Source organism: Drosophila innubila, chromosome 4 (genome assembly GCF_004354385.1).
Source record: "Drosophila innubila isolate TH190305 chromosome 4, UK_Dinn_1.0, whole genome shotgun sequence".
NCBI lineage: Eukaryota > Metazoa > Arthropoda > Insecta > Diptera > Drosophilidae > Drosophila > Drosophila innubila.
In genome coordinates this window covers 1,934,711-1,948,857 of record NC_047625.1, presented here as the reverse complement: position 1 = coordinate 1,948,857, position 14,147 = coordinate 1,934,711, and the positions used below count along the sequence as shown (strand labels likewise).

At 41.2% G+C, this 14,147-nt stretch overlaps 2 long non-coding RNA genes across 2 annotated transcripts; both read left to right on the top strand.

The window, feature by feature from the left end:
* The first annotated feature begins 5,501 nt into the window (after positions 1–5,501).
* Positions 5,502–5,943, top strand: LOC117788850. Its single transcript, XR_004617802.1, has 2 exons — positions 5,502–5,725; positions 5,789–5,943. It is a non-coding gene; the product is annotated as an uncharacterized LOC117788850 (long non-coding RNA).
* Positions 5,944–9,425: 3,482 nt separating this feature from the next.
* Positions 9,426–9,867, top strand: LOC117788897. The gene is made up of 2 exons (XR_004617806.1): positions 9,426–9,649; positions 9,713–9,867. It is a non-coding gene; the product is annotated as an uncharacterized LOC117788897 (long non-coding RNA).
* The last annotated feature ends 4,280 nt before the right edge of the window (positions 9,868–14,147 follow it).

Sequence of the window (14,147 nt, the reverse complement as noted above, 5' to 3'; positions counted from 1 at the left end):
AACAGGAGCAGAATCATACAAGTCAATTAACAGGGGAAGGTGATCAGACACAAGATCATACATAGCGCGAATTTTAATTAAATTATGCTGAATGCCGCAGTAGACGCCGAAATCAATCGCTGAGGGAGAGTGCAGACTGTTGAAGGGGAAGTGGGTTGGGGAGCCAGTGGCCAGAATGTTATACCTGGTTTGTTGAATGCATTGTAGTAGAGCAGTGCCTCTGCAACATGCTCGGGCATTACCCCACCAGGAGCTTTTAGCGTTCCAGTCGCCAGCTATAATAAATTTTCCGCCCAAACTGCAGAACAGGTTACGAAAGTCATCAGAGCTCCACCTGTCGCCCGGCGGAAGATATAAGGCTGCAATGTTTATCGATGTGTTGTTAACAAGATCAACAACTACTGGGAATATTGTACTTGAATTGAAGAATTTGACGGAAGCGCCATGTGACGTATCGACCGCTTAATAATGGTGGCAGCACCTCCTCTTCTTCGATTAGATGGGTGATTTGCCATGTAAATATCGTATCCTCTAATATTTATTATATCCGTGTCCAGAAAATGCGTTTCCGATACAAGCATTATGTCAACGTCGTTGCTAAAAATAAAGGTTTTCAATTCAGCTATTTTATTTGTGAGCCCTGCTGCATTCCAGGATACAATCTTTAGATGTTTACCATCTGCCGAAGGACTGTTGAGGTGCGTAGAATTATTGCGCATTTCTGGATACATTGACTTGAATAAAGGCATTGATAGTGTTTGTCAAAGACATAATCAGTGTAGAGAATTTCTCAAAACTATTCATTAGAGTTCCATGTTCAGCTCGCGCATTTGCGTAGATGATCATAGATTGCTCCTGCTGCTTTAATATACACTCAGTGAGCTTGTCCAGCTTTTCTATTAGTAGATCAGCTAGATCAGTCTGCCGGGGGATTGACTCGCTGCGTCTAATGCTGCGACTTCGACTTCTTGCATTGGAGGAACGAATCGCAGAGTTAGATTGATTGGCTGGCCTGGACTGGCGCTGAGAGATCTGCGGACCTTTGACTGCTGCTGCGTAGCTGACAGTTTTTTGCTGTTGTGATTGATCTACTTGCTGCTGCCTGTGAAGCTCCTGGCGAAAGTTGTTCAGGTGAGCTTGCGCAGGAGTAGGTTCTCTGAACTGTTGCTGCTGCTGTTGCGTATTGAACGTCTGGGGGGTTGGCTGCGGCTGTTGAATTGATTGTTGCTGTTGTAGATGTGGTCGAGGGTGTTGAGTGACTGGAATCCGTGGAATTCCAAGTTCCTCCAGTAGTACATTGGCCCTATTAATGTTTTGCGGCTCTTTGAGCTTGCACGCATCCTTGAATACTTGGCAACCTCGATAATTGGCTGTGTGTCGTCCCTCGCAGTTGACGCACTTCGGATCAGCATTCTTATCTTTCTTACATTCCGTAGACGGATGAGTACCTGCACATTTAACACAGGCAAAAGGCCTACGACAGTAGTTTTGGTGTGTCCAAATTGCTGGCATCGATGGCACTGGGGCATCTGAGGAGCGTAGCGGCCGCTCAACAGAAACTAGCTGGTGACCCAGTTTGTTAATTTTAAGTACATCAAAATATTGTCACACATTTCAAACTCAACGTCGAAAAGATCAAGTAAAGCTGTTGAAAATCTCTTTTTGATTACCTTGATGTACTTGACTTTGAAACCAAGGTTGGCAAATTGCGAACGGATCAAGTTCACATCAGTGGATTTGTGCAAATGCCTGATAATGGCTCTGAAGCCGCGCTCGTGGTCTAATTGATAAGTATGAGACTCAACATTGGTTTCTTGAAGGTGACGTATCAATTTTCGGTACGATTCAATATCATTACACATTATGCGCAATCCGTTCTTGGTGGGCCTTGTAACAAAGTTTTCACCGATAATTACTTTCAATTTATTGATGAAGACCATGATGTCTTCGACGTCAGGTACATGAATGGGTTTGGGCTTCTCATTACGAGGTAGCTTAGCAGCCGATGGGCTCGAGTCAGCAGCAGGAGCAGGGGCATTATTGACAGCAGAATTCACAGCAGATGAAGCCTTTGAATTTGCAGTAGAGTTAGAATTCGAGACGTTGGCTGCAGAAGTGCTAAAAGCAGCGGCAGAGGCAGCAGAATTATTAACAGCAGAGTTCAAGGCCAAAGAGGCCATTGGATTTGCACCAGTATTAACGTTCACACCAGTCGGAACGGCAGAATTGGCAGCAAGATACTTCGCAGCGCTAGTAGCAGGAGTGGTAGTGTTAGAGAACGCAGAGGTCAAGGCAGAAGAAATTGAGTTAGCACTGCCTGGTGGAGCAATCGTTTCACAAGACAAGATTTGGACGAGGCCCTTTGAGGACGTAGTTGGCGTAGACGATTCGACTGGCAACATGTCAGGCATGCCATCTTCCATGTACTCATCATCAGATTCATCGATTAACATAACCGTATCCACGCCTGGTGGTCTTACGTTGTCATTATTATTGACTTTGGTTACGCGACTTGTTGATTTTTTATTGGGATTAGCAATAGGCTTATCGGTGTCCAGGCGTTTAGTACCCCTCAAATGGGACTTGAGAAATTGTTGTAGTGTAGGCTGCTTAGTTGTTGGGGCAGTTTGATTCACAGCTTTCGCATTAATGGATTTAGCGACAGCTGTCGCAGCTGCAGCACGGCTAATGGTTTCCGCCATGGATTGACCACTAGGTTTATGCGAAGACATAACTTGATCACCATCCGAGTCAATTGCCTCGCTCTTATTGACACCAATTTTATTGGCAGGTTTCATTTTATTGAATTAAAGGTGAGTGGAAGTAGATTTCTTGCAGGCACTGTTCGCTCAGTTGCTCGCAGAAAATTACAGAGGTACCTCTAAATCTGACTCTCAGCGCCAGAGAGAGGCAGAGAGCCAACAAAATGGAGTCGTATTCACCTCAGGGAAAAATTTGTAGAAAAAATTTTAAACTTACAAATTTTATTAAATTTAAGATGTGCACCATAGATTCGATGCAAAAATCGACAATGCGCGCGCTGCGCAACCGATTGCCAAGACTTTGGCACAGATTTGATCACTAAACTCAGTATATTAACTTTGCTAATGACGCACTTTTTTTTTTGTTTTTTGTGTTGTGTGGCCAAGGTTGACGCACGTAATGAATTTGCATACCTCACCTACAACATATCCAGCTCACACTGCTTTGGCAGGCGAGGGAGTTGTAAAGGGGGATGCAAACGTACTTTATTATTCCCACAATATACAATAATTTTTAAGGAATTAAATGGCAACATAGTTTCTTAATGGGTAAAACTAATTCTAGTTAGTTGTATTAAAATTAGGTGTACATTAATGGCAAATACATAGAAAGTTTATGCAATTCAGAAGTTAATTGTACATGCCGCAAGGGCCTATTATTGGGTGAAACATTTGTGAATGCTCATAGTTTAATTATTTAATATTTATTATAAAATTTCTCAGATTTTTCAAAAATAATCGCTATATTACAAATTTAATTGATTAATTAATTAATTAGTTAATTAATTAATTAATCAATTAATCAATCAATAATTTCAAAGTGACTCAGTACAATATAACAATATTTGTTAATCTTAATCTAAAAATATTTATTTAATTACTTAATTTAATTAATTCAATTAATCTTATTAACGTTGACCAAACTAATTAATTTACCTAAATTCAATGAGACGAAATCATTTAACAGATTTGTTTTCAAATGTAACGTATATTTCAGCACAAGCGAGAAACAGTCGGCGCGTGGCCGAAAACTGCTTGCCGCGAGTGTAGAGGAGAGAACTGTGAGTACAGAGCGAGTGCACTATACATCACACATGTGGTGAGTTTTGCCGCACTACGCCCGTCTCCTCTCACCGCCGCAGATCAGGCCACAGTCGCTCCGCCCCGTCTCTCACACCACAGCTCAGCAACCGGCGAGTAGCCGTCGGCCTGCCACGAGCCAGCAGCTCTCAGCAGTAGCGAAACGAAGTGTGAGGAGCAAAACGATGCGGCCCGTCACACAGCGGAAAGCAAGAGACGAGCACAGCGCGACAAAACGAAAAGTAAATGATTTAGTGTTATTAAATTCAGTGAAGTGAAAAATACCAGCGATTGATAATAGAAGTATTAGAAACAAAGCAGCTGAATTAGAGTGACAAAACTTCTTTTTAGGCCTGGCAAGTGCAGGTGCCAGTCCAAGCGAACAATTGTTTATTTACAAATTGCCCGCTTGGACTGGCACCTGCATAGCCCAGTACAGTGAGTGAATGAAATCTTTAAATGTTTTTTAAGAATTATTATGTACTTTAAATTTTTAGTGAAAGTAATTTATATAGATGCAATACAGCGGATTACTGCGGACAGTGTTAATTTTAAATATATATTTAAATTTAAATTGTTTTACTTAAGTTTCATATATTAACCAAGCGTGTGTGAAAATAATTTTTAGTGACTGTAAAATTTGGCGTGTTTTGTGTTACATGTATGTCGCAAAACTGAATTTCTCTATACATGGGATAGCCAAAACGTAATGTGAATTAAAAATAAGCAAACTTCACAGAATTGCTAATGTTTCTGACGGGGCAGGCGGCAAAGCAGGCGAACAATTGTTTATTAACAAATTGTTCACCTGCTTTGCCGACTGCGTAGCCTGGAGCATATTTAAAGTGAACTTAATTTAAAATTATTAAATATCGTTTAAGTGCAGTGAAAATATAGCTTAAGTTAAGTGATTTAAAATTATATTTGTTGACGGGCCAGCAACAGTGGAAGTAACAAAGCAAATGCGTCTGTCAGCAAAAGTTTCAGACAGACAAATTAACGCGGTCAGTGACAGAATAATATGTTAACAGAATATTAATAAAGTATTAATAAAATATTAATAAAATATTATTGAGTTCATACAGGTGCAAGAAATGAAAGGATCGAAGAAATCGGAAGAATCAAAAATCGAGAAGTAAAGTTAATTTTAGAACTTATATTTACTAGCCACTACAGCTGGTGCCGCACCTCGTGATTCTGTGTCCCCCCGCCCCCCCCGCCACGGAGCCCGCACGCACCCCTGGTTCTCGTACTTTCTATGTTCAACTGCCGAACAGTTAATATTTGTATAAACAATATATTAGCATTTCAGTTGTTGCAGACAGAGTGTATTGGTTGCGCAAGGACCGGGCCCCGCGGCGGGCGGGGCGAAAAGGCACAGTGAACTATACTTATATACAATAGCATGTATTAAATACGTATTTACATTACAGGAAGATGCTGGAAGTCACGGTAAAACGTCGAACAGGTACCACAGGCCAGAATAAAGTTGGGTCAGCAATCCAGGACTGGCAGAAGAGGTTGAAGACAAGCTGAACGCAGGCAATGACACTGGCAGACGCATCAGGCGCCCGAACAGTAGGAGAATAAAGCTCAGGCGAGTTTGTGAAATTATTCAAGTATAATGTTAAATAACTTCATTATTTACTGCAGGTCCATGAGGAGAAGTCGTCAATTTGCAGGTTCTGTAATGTCATTAGTATGCCCCAGGCTTGGAGACGTTTGGCTGGTGTTTTCAATCTCGTGAACAGGAACATTCGGGGAGTCCGGATTTATTAACGGCAGTGAAGGCAAACCCTGCAAATTACTAACATTTCTCTGTACTTCGTGCGAGGCGTCCGTTAAGTCAACATATTCAGTCAAATCAGCTGATGTGTCAGTTGGTACGTTGGTATTTAAATTAGCTTGTACAACGTCACTTATAATTGGTTCATTTTCTAACGCAGGTATGAGGAGACAAAGAGGCACCGTCGACCCGTTTTGGTACGCAGAAGCAATCACGTCACAGACATCGGATCTGTGTTCATTACGCAGTGTAGTAAATATGTCAGTTTGATGTAATGCATTATTAGAACGTGAATTAAATTGACTGTTATTGGAATGAGCTGCATGACTTGTATTGGAATCATTTGGAATGGCACGAATTTCAGCAGGCTGGCCGCCTGGTTGATTTCTAATTATCGCTAAAATAGCCGAAACTAGTTCGTTGCCGCCTTCTGTTTGATTTGTAATTACGTTTCTTGCCTCTACAACTGCCGGATGCGTTGCGTTTATTGAGTTAATTGCTGCCAAGAGGCCTGGATCATTGGGCTAGCATGAACGTTGCTGGTCATTACATTGCTGCTGCTCTGCCAAAACTCACGCCCGACACTTGTTTGCGCTAGTTCCTCGATAGTGAGGCCTGCAACATATTCGCGCTCTCATTAAATATATTTGATCTTGTTCGAATTTACGCCGTGCGGCCTCCTGCTGCCATTGTCGAAATGCCATGAGCCTTTGGTTAATCATTGCATAGATGTGTTGCCCCTCAATGTTGCGTCTTTCTTGCTGCTGTCGCTCCTGTTGCCTACGTATTTCTGCACGCTGCTGGTCGCTCATAAAAAATCTGTTTAGTTGCTCCTGAAAAATGTGGGTTCTAAACGTGTATGGGCGCTCGAGTTGAATCGGCCTTGGAATATGTTCTGGTATCGGGTTTGATGGAGGAAGACGAATTTGCAGCGGCAGGCATAAGTCAACCATTCGTGCATATCTTTGTAAGTATCTAAGTCTTTGAGGCACGTACGGATCCTGGGCAATTTTCCTGGCTTCAGGGTTGCAGTGGTTAATCAGTCTCTGAGCGTAGTTAGTACAAATAGTATTATAGATTTCATCAACATCTTTAATTCGTAGGTCCGTGTGCAAAGTGTGGTTACTGACATACCAGGGGCACCAGCAATAACTCAGCGCTTTATTCTGCATTGTGCGGATTTTATTGAACTTAGTTAGGCTTACGAGAGGACCCCAGACTGCCATTGTGTACTGCCAAATCGGTGCAATTAACTGCTTGTAAATAATGACCTTCGTAAGAAGTGGTAGTTTGCTGTTACTATTGATAAGCCAATGAAGCTTTTTAATTCTCGCACTTAACTTGTTGACAACTGCCGTAATGTGGTAACTTAGAACCAGCTTAGTATCAAGTTTTACACCCAAATAAGTGTGCACTAGTTGGTTGGTTATATTTTTGTGTTGTGTGGCCAAGGTTGACGCACGTAATGAATTTGCATACCTCACCTACAACATATCCAGCTCACACTGCTTTGGCAGGCGAGGGAGTTGTAAAGGGGGATGCAAACGTACTTTATTATTCCCACAATATACAATAATTTTTAAGGAATTAAATGGCAACATAGTTTCTTAATGGGTAAAACTAATTCTAGTTAGTTGTATTAAAATTAGGTGTACATTAATGGCAAATACATAGAAAGTTTATGCAATTCAGAAGTTAATTGTACATGCCGCAAGGGCCTATTATTGGGTGAAACATTTGTGAATGCTCATAGTTTAATTATTTAATATTTATTATAAAATTTCTCAGATTTTTCAAAAATAATCGCTATATTACAAATTTAATTGATTAATTAATTAATTAGTTAATTAATTAATTAATCAATTAATCAATCAATAATTTCAAAGTGACTCAGTACAATATAACAATATTTGTTAATCTTAATCTAAAAATATTTATTTAATTACTTAATTTAATTAATTCAATTAATCTTATTAACGTTGACCAAACTAATTAATTTACCTAAATTCAATGAGACGAAATCATTTAACAAATTTGTTTTCAAATGTAACGTATATTTCAGCACAAGCGAGAAACAGTCGGCGCGTGGCCGAAAACTGCTTGCCGCGAGTGTAGAGGAGAGAACTGTGAGTACAGAGCGAGTGCACTATACATCACACATGTGGTGAGTTTTGCCGCACTATGCCCGTCTCCCTCTCACCGCCGCAGATCAGGCCACAGTCGCTCCGCCCCGTCTCTCACACCACAGCTCAGCAACCGGCGAGTAGCCGTCGGCCTGCCACGAGCCAGCAGCTCTCAGCAGTAGCGAAACGAAGTGTGAGGAGCAAAAACGATGCGGCCCGTCACACAGCGGAAAGCAAGAGACGAGCACAGCGCGACAAAAACGAAAAAGTAAATGAATTTAGTGTTATTAAATTCAGTGAAGTGAAAAATACCAGCGATTGATAATAGAAGTATTAGAAACAAAGCAGCTGAATTAGAGTGACAAAACTTCTTTTAGGCCAGTGCCAGTCCAAGCGGAACAATTGTTTATTTACAAATTGCTTGGACTGGCACCTATAGCCCAGTACAGTGAGTGAATGAAATCTTTAAATGTTTTTAAGAATTATTATGTACTTTAAATTTTTAGTGAAAGTAATTTATATAGATGCAATACAGCGGATTACTGCGGACAGTGTTAATTTTAAATATATATTTAAATTTAAATTGTTTTACTTAAGTTTCATATATTAACCAAGCGCGTGTGTGAAAATAATTTTTAGTGACTGTAAAATTTGGCGGCGTGTTTTGTGTTACATGTATGTCGCAAAAACTGAATTTCTCTATACATGGGATAGCCAAAACGTAATGTGAATTAAAAATAAGCAAACTTCACAGAATTGCTAATGTTTCTGACGGGGCAGCGGCAAAGCAGGCGAACAATTGTTTATTAACAAATTGTTCACCTTTTGCCGACTGCGTAGCCTGAGCATATTTAAAGTGAACTTAATTTAAAATTATTAAATATCGTTTAAGTGCAGTGAAAATATAGCTTAAGTTAAGTGATTTAAAATTATATTTGTTGACGGGCCAGCAACAGTGGAAGTAACAAAGCAAATGCGTCTGTCAGCAAAAGTTTCAGACAGACAAATTAACGCGGTCAGTGACAGAATAATATGTTAACAGAATATTAATAAAGTATTAATAAAATATTAATAAAATATTATTGAGTTCATACAGGTGCAAGAAATGAAAGGATCGAAGAAATCGGAAGAATCAAAAATCGAGAAGTAAAGTTAATTTTAGAACTTATATTTACTAGCCACTACAGCTGGTGCCGCACCTCGTGATTCTGTGTCCCCCGCCCCCCGCCACGGAGCCCGCACGCACCCCTGGTTCTCGTACTTTCTATGTTCAACTGCCGAACAGTTAATATTTGTATAAACAATATATTAGCATTTCAGTTGTTGCAGACAGAGTGTATTGGTTGCGCAAGGAGTACGCCCGGGCCCCGCGGCGGGCGGGGCGAAAAGGCACAGTGAACTATACTTATATACAATAGCATGTATTAAATACGTATTTACGTTACAGGAAGATGCTGGGAAGTCACGGTAAAACGTCGAACAGGTACCACAGGCCAGAATAAAGTTGGGTCAGCAATCCAGGACTGGCAGAAGAGGTTGAAGACAAGCTGAACGCAGGCAATGACACTGGCAGACGCATCAGGCGCCCGAACAGTAGGAGAATAAAGCTCAGGCGAGTTTGTGAAATTATTCAAGTATAATGTTAAATAACTTCATTATTTACTGCAGGTCCATGAGGAGAAGTCGTCAATTTGCAGGTTCTGTAATGTCATTAGTATGCCCCAGGCTTGGAGACGTTTGGCTGGTGTTTTCAATCTCGTGAACAGGAACATTCGGGGAGTCCGGATTTATTAACGGCAGTGAAGGCAAACCCTGCAAATTACTAACATTTCTCTGTACTTCGTGCGAGGCGTCCGTTAAGTCAACATATTCAGTCAAATCAGCTGATGTGTCAGTTGGTACGTTGGTATTTAAATTAGCTTGTACAACGTCACTTATAATTGGTTCATTTTCTAACGCAGGTATGAGGAGACAAAGAGGCACCGTCGACCCGTTTTGGTACGCAGAAGCAATCACGTCACAGACATCGGATCTGTGTTCATTACGCAGTGTAGTAAATATGTCAGTTTGATGTAATGCATTATTAGAACGTGAATTAAATTGACTGTTATTGGAATGAGCTGCATGACTTGTATTGGAATCATTTGGAATGGCACGAATTTCAGCAGGCTGGCCGCCTGGTTGATTTCTAATTATCGCTAAAATAGCCGAAACTAGTTCGTTGCCGCCTTCTGTTTGATTTGTAATTACGTTTCTTGCCTCTACAACTGCCGGATGCGTTGCGTTTATTGAGTTAATTGCTGCCAAGAGGCCTGGATCATTGGGCTCGCATGAACGTTGCTGGTCATTACATTGCTGCTGCTCTGCCAAAAACTCACGCCCAACACTTGTTTGCGCTAGTTCCTCGATAGTGAGGCCTGCAACATATTCGCGCGCTCTCATTAAATATATTTGATCTTGTTCGAATTTACGCCGTGCGGCCTCCTGCTGCCATTGTCGAAATGCCATGAGCCTTTGGTTAATCATTGCATAGATGTGTTGCCCCTCAATGTTGCGTCTTTCTTGCTGCTGTCGCTCCTGTTGCCTACGTATTTCTGCACGCTGCTGGTCGCTCATAAAAAATCTGTTTAGTTGCTCCTGAAAATGTGGGTTCTAAACGTGTATGGGCGCTCGAGTTGAATCGGCCTTGGAATATGTTCTGGTATCGGGTTTGATGGAGGAAGACGAATTTGCAGCGGCAGGCATAAGTCAACCATTCGTGCATATCTTTGTAAGTATCTAAGTCTTTGAGGCACGTACGGATCCTGGGCAATTTTCCTGGCTTCAGGGTTGCAGTGGTTAATCAGTCTCTGAGCGTAGTTAGTACAAATAGTATTATAGATTTCATCAACATCTTTAATTCGTAGGTCCGTGTGCAAAGTGTGGTTACTGACATACCAGGGGGCACCAGCAATAACTCGGAGCGCTTTATTCTGCATTGTGCGGATTTTATTTTTTTTTTTTTTTTTTTAACAATATGTGATAGCCTGTTGCAATATCACATATAATCGACGAAACAATAACATACCAAATGGCGTACCATAAGAGCGGTATGTTTTGAATCAGAATCATCGCTTGCGCCCACGGTGGGGTCCACGCAATGCTTAAGGCGTCGAGGAGATTACATTGTCTTAGGATATGTAAGGCATTGCCTTCCATTTGATCAGTTCAAATAAATTTATTTGTCTATCGTAGGTGGCAGTAAGTCAGTTAACTCATTGGTGAAGGGCCATGTTGCCCAGGCTTTGTAAGTAGCATTATTGCATGGTATCTTAGGTATGCGTGCCATTACTTTTTCAATTCGTATCAGTTACCTAGCATAGGTTTGGACGGTAAGTCAAAAGACCCCTTGGCGATAAACTAATTTACCTAGACTGCACATGAGAATAAGACAGGGCTCCCAGTAATAAAATTAGTTATTGTACTTCGGTTAGTTTATAAATCTATAAACTCTATGATGATAGACCTATTTGCTTAGGCTGCACATGCTAACAAGACAGAGCTCTAAAACCAAACAAGCCAATTACCTAGAGTAAGTTTGGACGATAAGTCGGTAGACTCTTTGATCACGGGCCTATTCGCCTTTGCTGCAGATGTTGATAAGACAGTGCTCCTGGATGAAAAGTCAATAGACTCTCTGATGATGGACCTATTTGCCTAGGCAGCACATGCTAACGAGACAGAGCTCCTAGTAACCAAACAAGCCAATTACCTAAAGTAAGCTTGGACGGTAAGTCAGTAGACTCTTTGATGACGGGCCTATTCGCCTTTGTTGCATATGTTGATAAGACAGTGCTCCTGGATGAAAAGTCAATAGACTCTCTGATGATGGACCTATTTGCCTAGGCAGCACATGCTAACGAGACAGAGCTCCTAGTAACCAAACAAGCCAATTACCTAGAGTAAGTTTGGACGATAAGTCGGTAGACTCTTTGATCACGGGCCTATTCGCCTTTGCTGCAGATGTTGATAAGACAGTGCTCCTCTGATGATGGACCTATTTGCCTAGGCAGCACATGCTAACGAGACAGAGCCTAGTAACCAAACAAGCCAATTACCTAAAGTAAGCTTGGACGGTAAGTCAGTAGACTCTTTGATGACGGGCCTATTTTTTTTTTTTTTTTTTTAACAATATGTGATAGCCTGTTGCAATATCACATATAATCGAGGCGAAACAATAACATACCAAATGGCGTACCATAAGAGCGGTATGTTTTGAATCAGAATCATCGCTTGCGCCCACGGTGGGGTCCACGCAATGCTTAAGGCGTCGAGGAGATTACATTGTCTTAGGATATGTAAGGCATTGCCTTCCATTTGATCAGTTCAAATAAATTTATTTGTCTATCGTAGGTGGCAGTAAGTCAGTTAACTCATTGGTGAAGGGCCATGTTGCCCAGGCTTTGTAAGTAGCATTATTGCATGGTATCTTAGGTATGCGTGCCATTACTTTTTCAATTCGTATCAGTTACCTAGCGTAGGTTTGGACGGTAAGTCAAAAGACCCCTTGGCGATAAACTAATTTACCTAGACTGCACATGAGAATAAGACAGGGCTCCCAGTAATAAAATTAGTTATTGTACTTCGGTTAGTTTATAAATCTATAAACTCTATGATGATAGACCTATTCGCTTAGGCTGCACATGCTAACGAGACAGAGCTCTTTTTTTTTTTTTTTTTTTTAACAATATGTGATAGCCTGTTGCAATATCACATATAATCGAGGCGAAACAATAACATACCAAATGGCGTACCATAAGAGCGGTATGTTTTGAATCAGAATCATCGCTTGCGCCCACGGTGGGGTCCACGCAATGCTTAAGGCGTCGAGGAGATTACATTGTCTTAGGATATGTAAGGCATTGCCTTCCATTTGATCAGTTCAAATAAATTTATTTGTCTATCGTAGGTGGCAGTAAGTCAGTTAACTCATTGGTGAAGGGCCATGTTGCCCAGGCTTTGTAAGTAGCATTATTGCATGGTATCTTAGGTATGCGTGCCATTACTTTTTCAGTTCGTATCAGTTACCTAGCGTAGGTTTGGACGGTAAGTCAAAAGACCCTTTGGCGATAAACTAATTTACCTAGACTGCACATGAGAATAAGACAGGGCTCCCAGTAATAAAATTAGTTCTTGTACTTCGGCTAGTTTATAAATCTATAAACTCAATGATGGTAGACCTATTTGCTTAGGCTGCACATGCTAACGAGACAGAGCTCCTAATAACCAAACAAGCCAATTACCTAGAGTAAGTTTGGACGATAAGTCGGTAGACTCTTTGATCACGGGCCTATTCGCCTTTGCTGCAGATGTTGATAAGACAGTGCTCCTGGATGAAAAGTCAATAGACTCTCTGATGATGGACCTATTTGCCTAGGCAGCACATGCTAACGAGACAGAGCTCCTAGTAACCAAACAAGCCAATTACCTAAAGTAAGCTTGGACGGTAAGTCAGTAGACTCTTTGATGACGGGCCTATTAGAATTTGTTGCATATGTTGATAAGACAGTGCTCCTGGATGAAAAGTCAATAGACTCTCTGATGATGGACCTATTTGCCTAGGCAGCACATGCTAACGAGACAGAGCTCCTAGTAACCAAACAAGCCAATTACCTAAAGTAAGCTTGGACGATAAGTCGGTAGACTCTTTGATCACGCCTATTCGCCTTTGCTGCAGATGTTGATAAGACAGTGCTCCAGGATGAAAAGTCAATAGACTCTCTGATGATGGACCTATTTGCCTAGGCAGCACATGCTAACGAGACAGAGCTCCTAGTAACCAAACAAGCCAATTACCTAAAGTAAGCTTGGACGGTAAGTCAGTAGACTCTTTGATGACGGGCCTATTCGCCTTTGCTGCATATGTTGATAAGACAGTGCTCCTGGATGAAAAGTCAATAGACTCTCTGAAGATAGACCTATTTGCCTAGGCTGCACATGCTAACAAGACAGAGCTCCTAGTAGCCAAACAAGCCAATTACCTAAAGTAAGCTTGAACGATAAGTCAGTAGACTCTTTGATGATGGGCATATTAGCCTTTGCAAAGTATGTTTTAAGACAGAGCTCCTGGGTGAAAGATCAATAGTTTCTCTGATGATGGACCTATTTGCCTATGCTGCGCATGCTAACAAGACAGAGCTCCCAGAAAACCAATTAAGCCAATTACCTAAAGTAGGCTTAGACAGAAAGTCAATAGACACACTGATGATGGGCCCATTTGCCAAGGCTAACAAGGCAGAGCTCCCAGAAGCCAGTTACCTAATGTTAGTTAGAACAGAAAGTCAAAAGACTCTTTGAAGATGGACCTGTTGCAAGATAAGGGTACTTACACATGTACTACCCTACAAATCATACTTA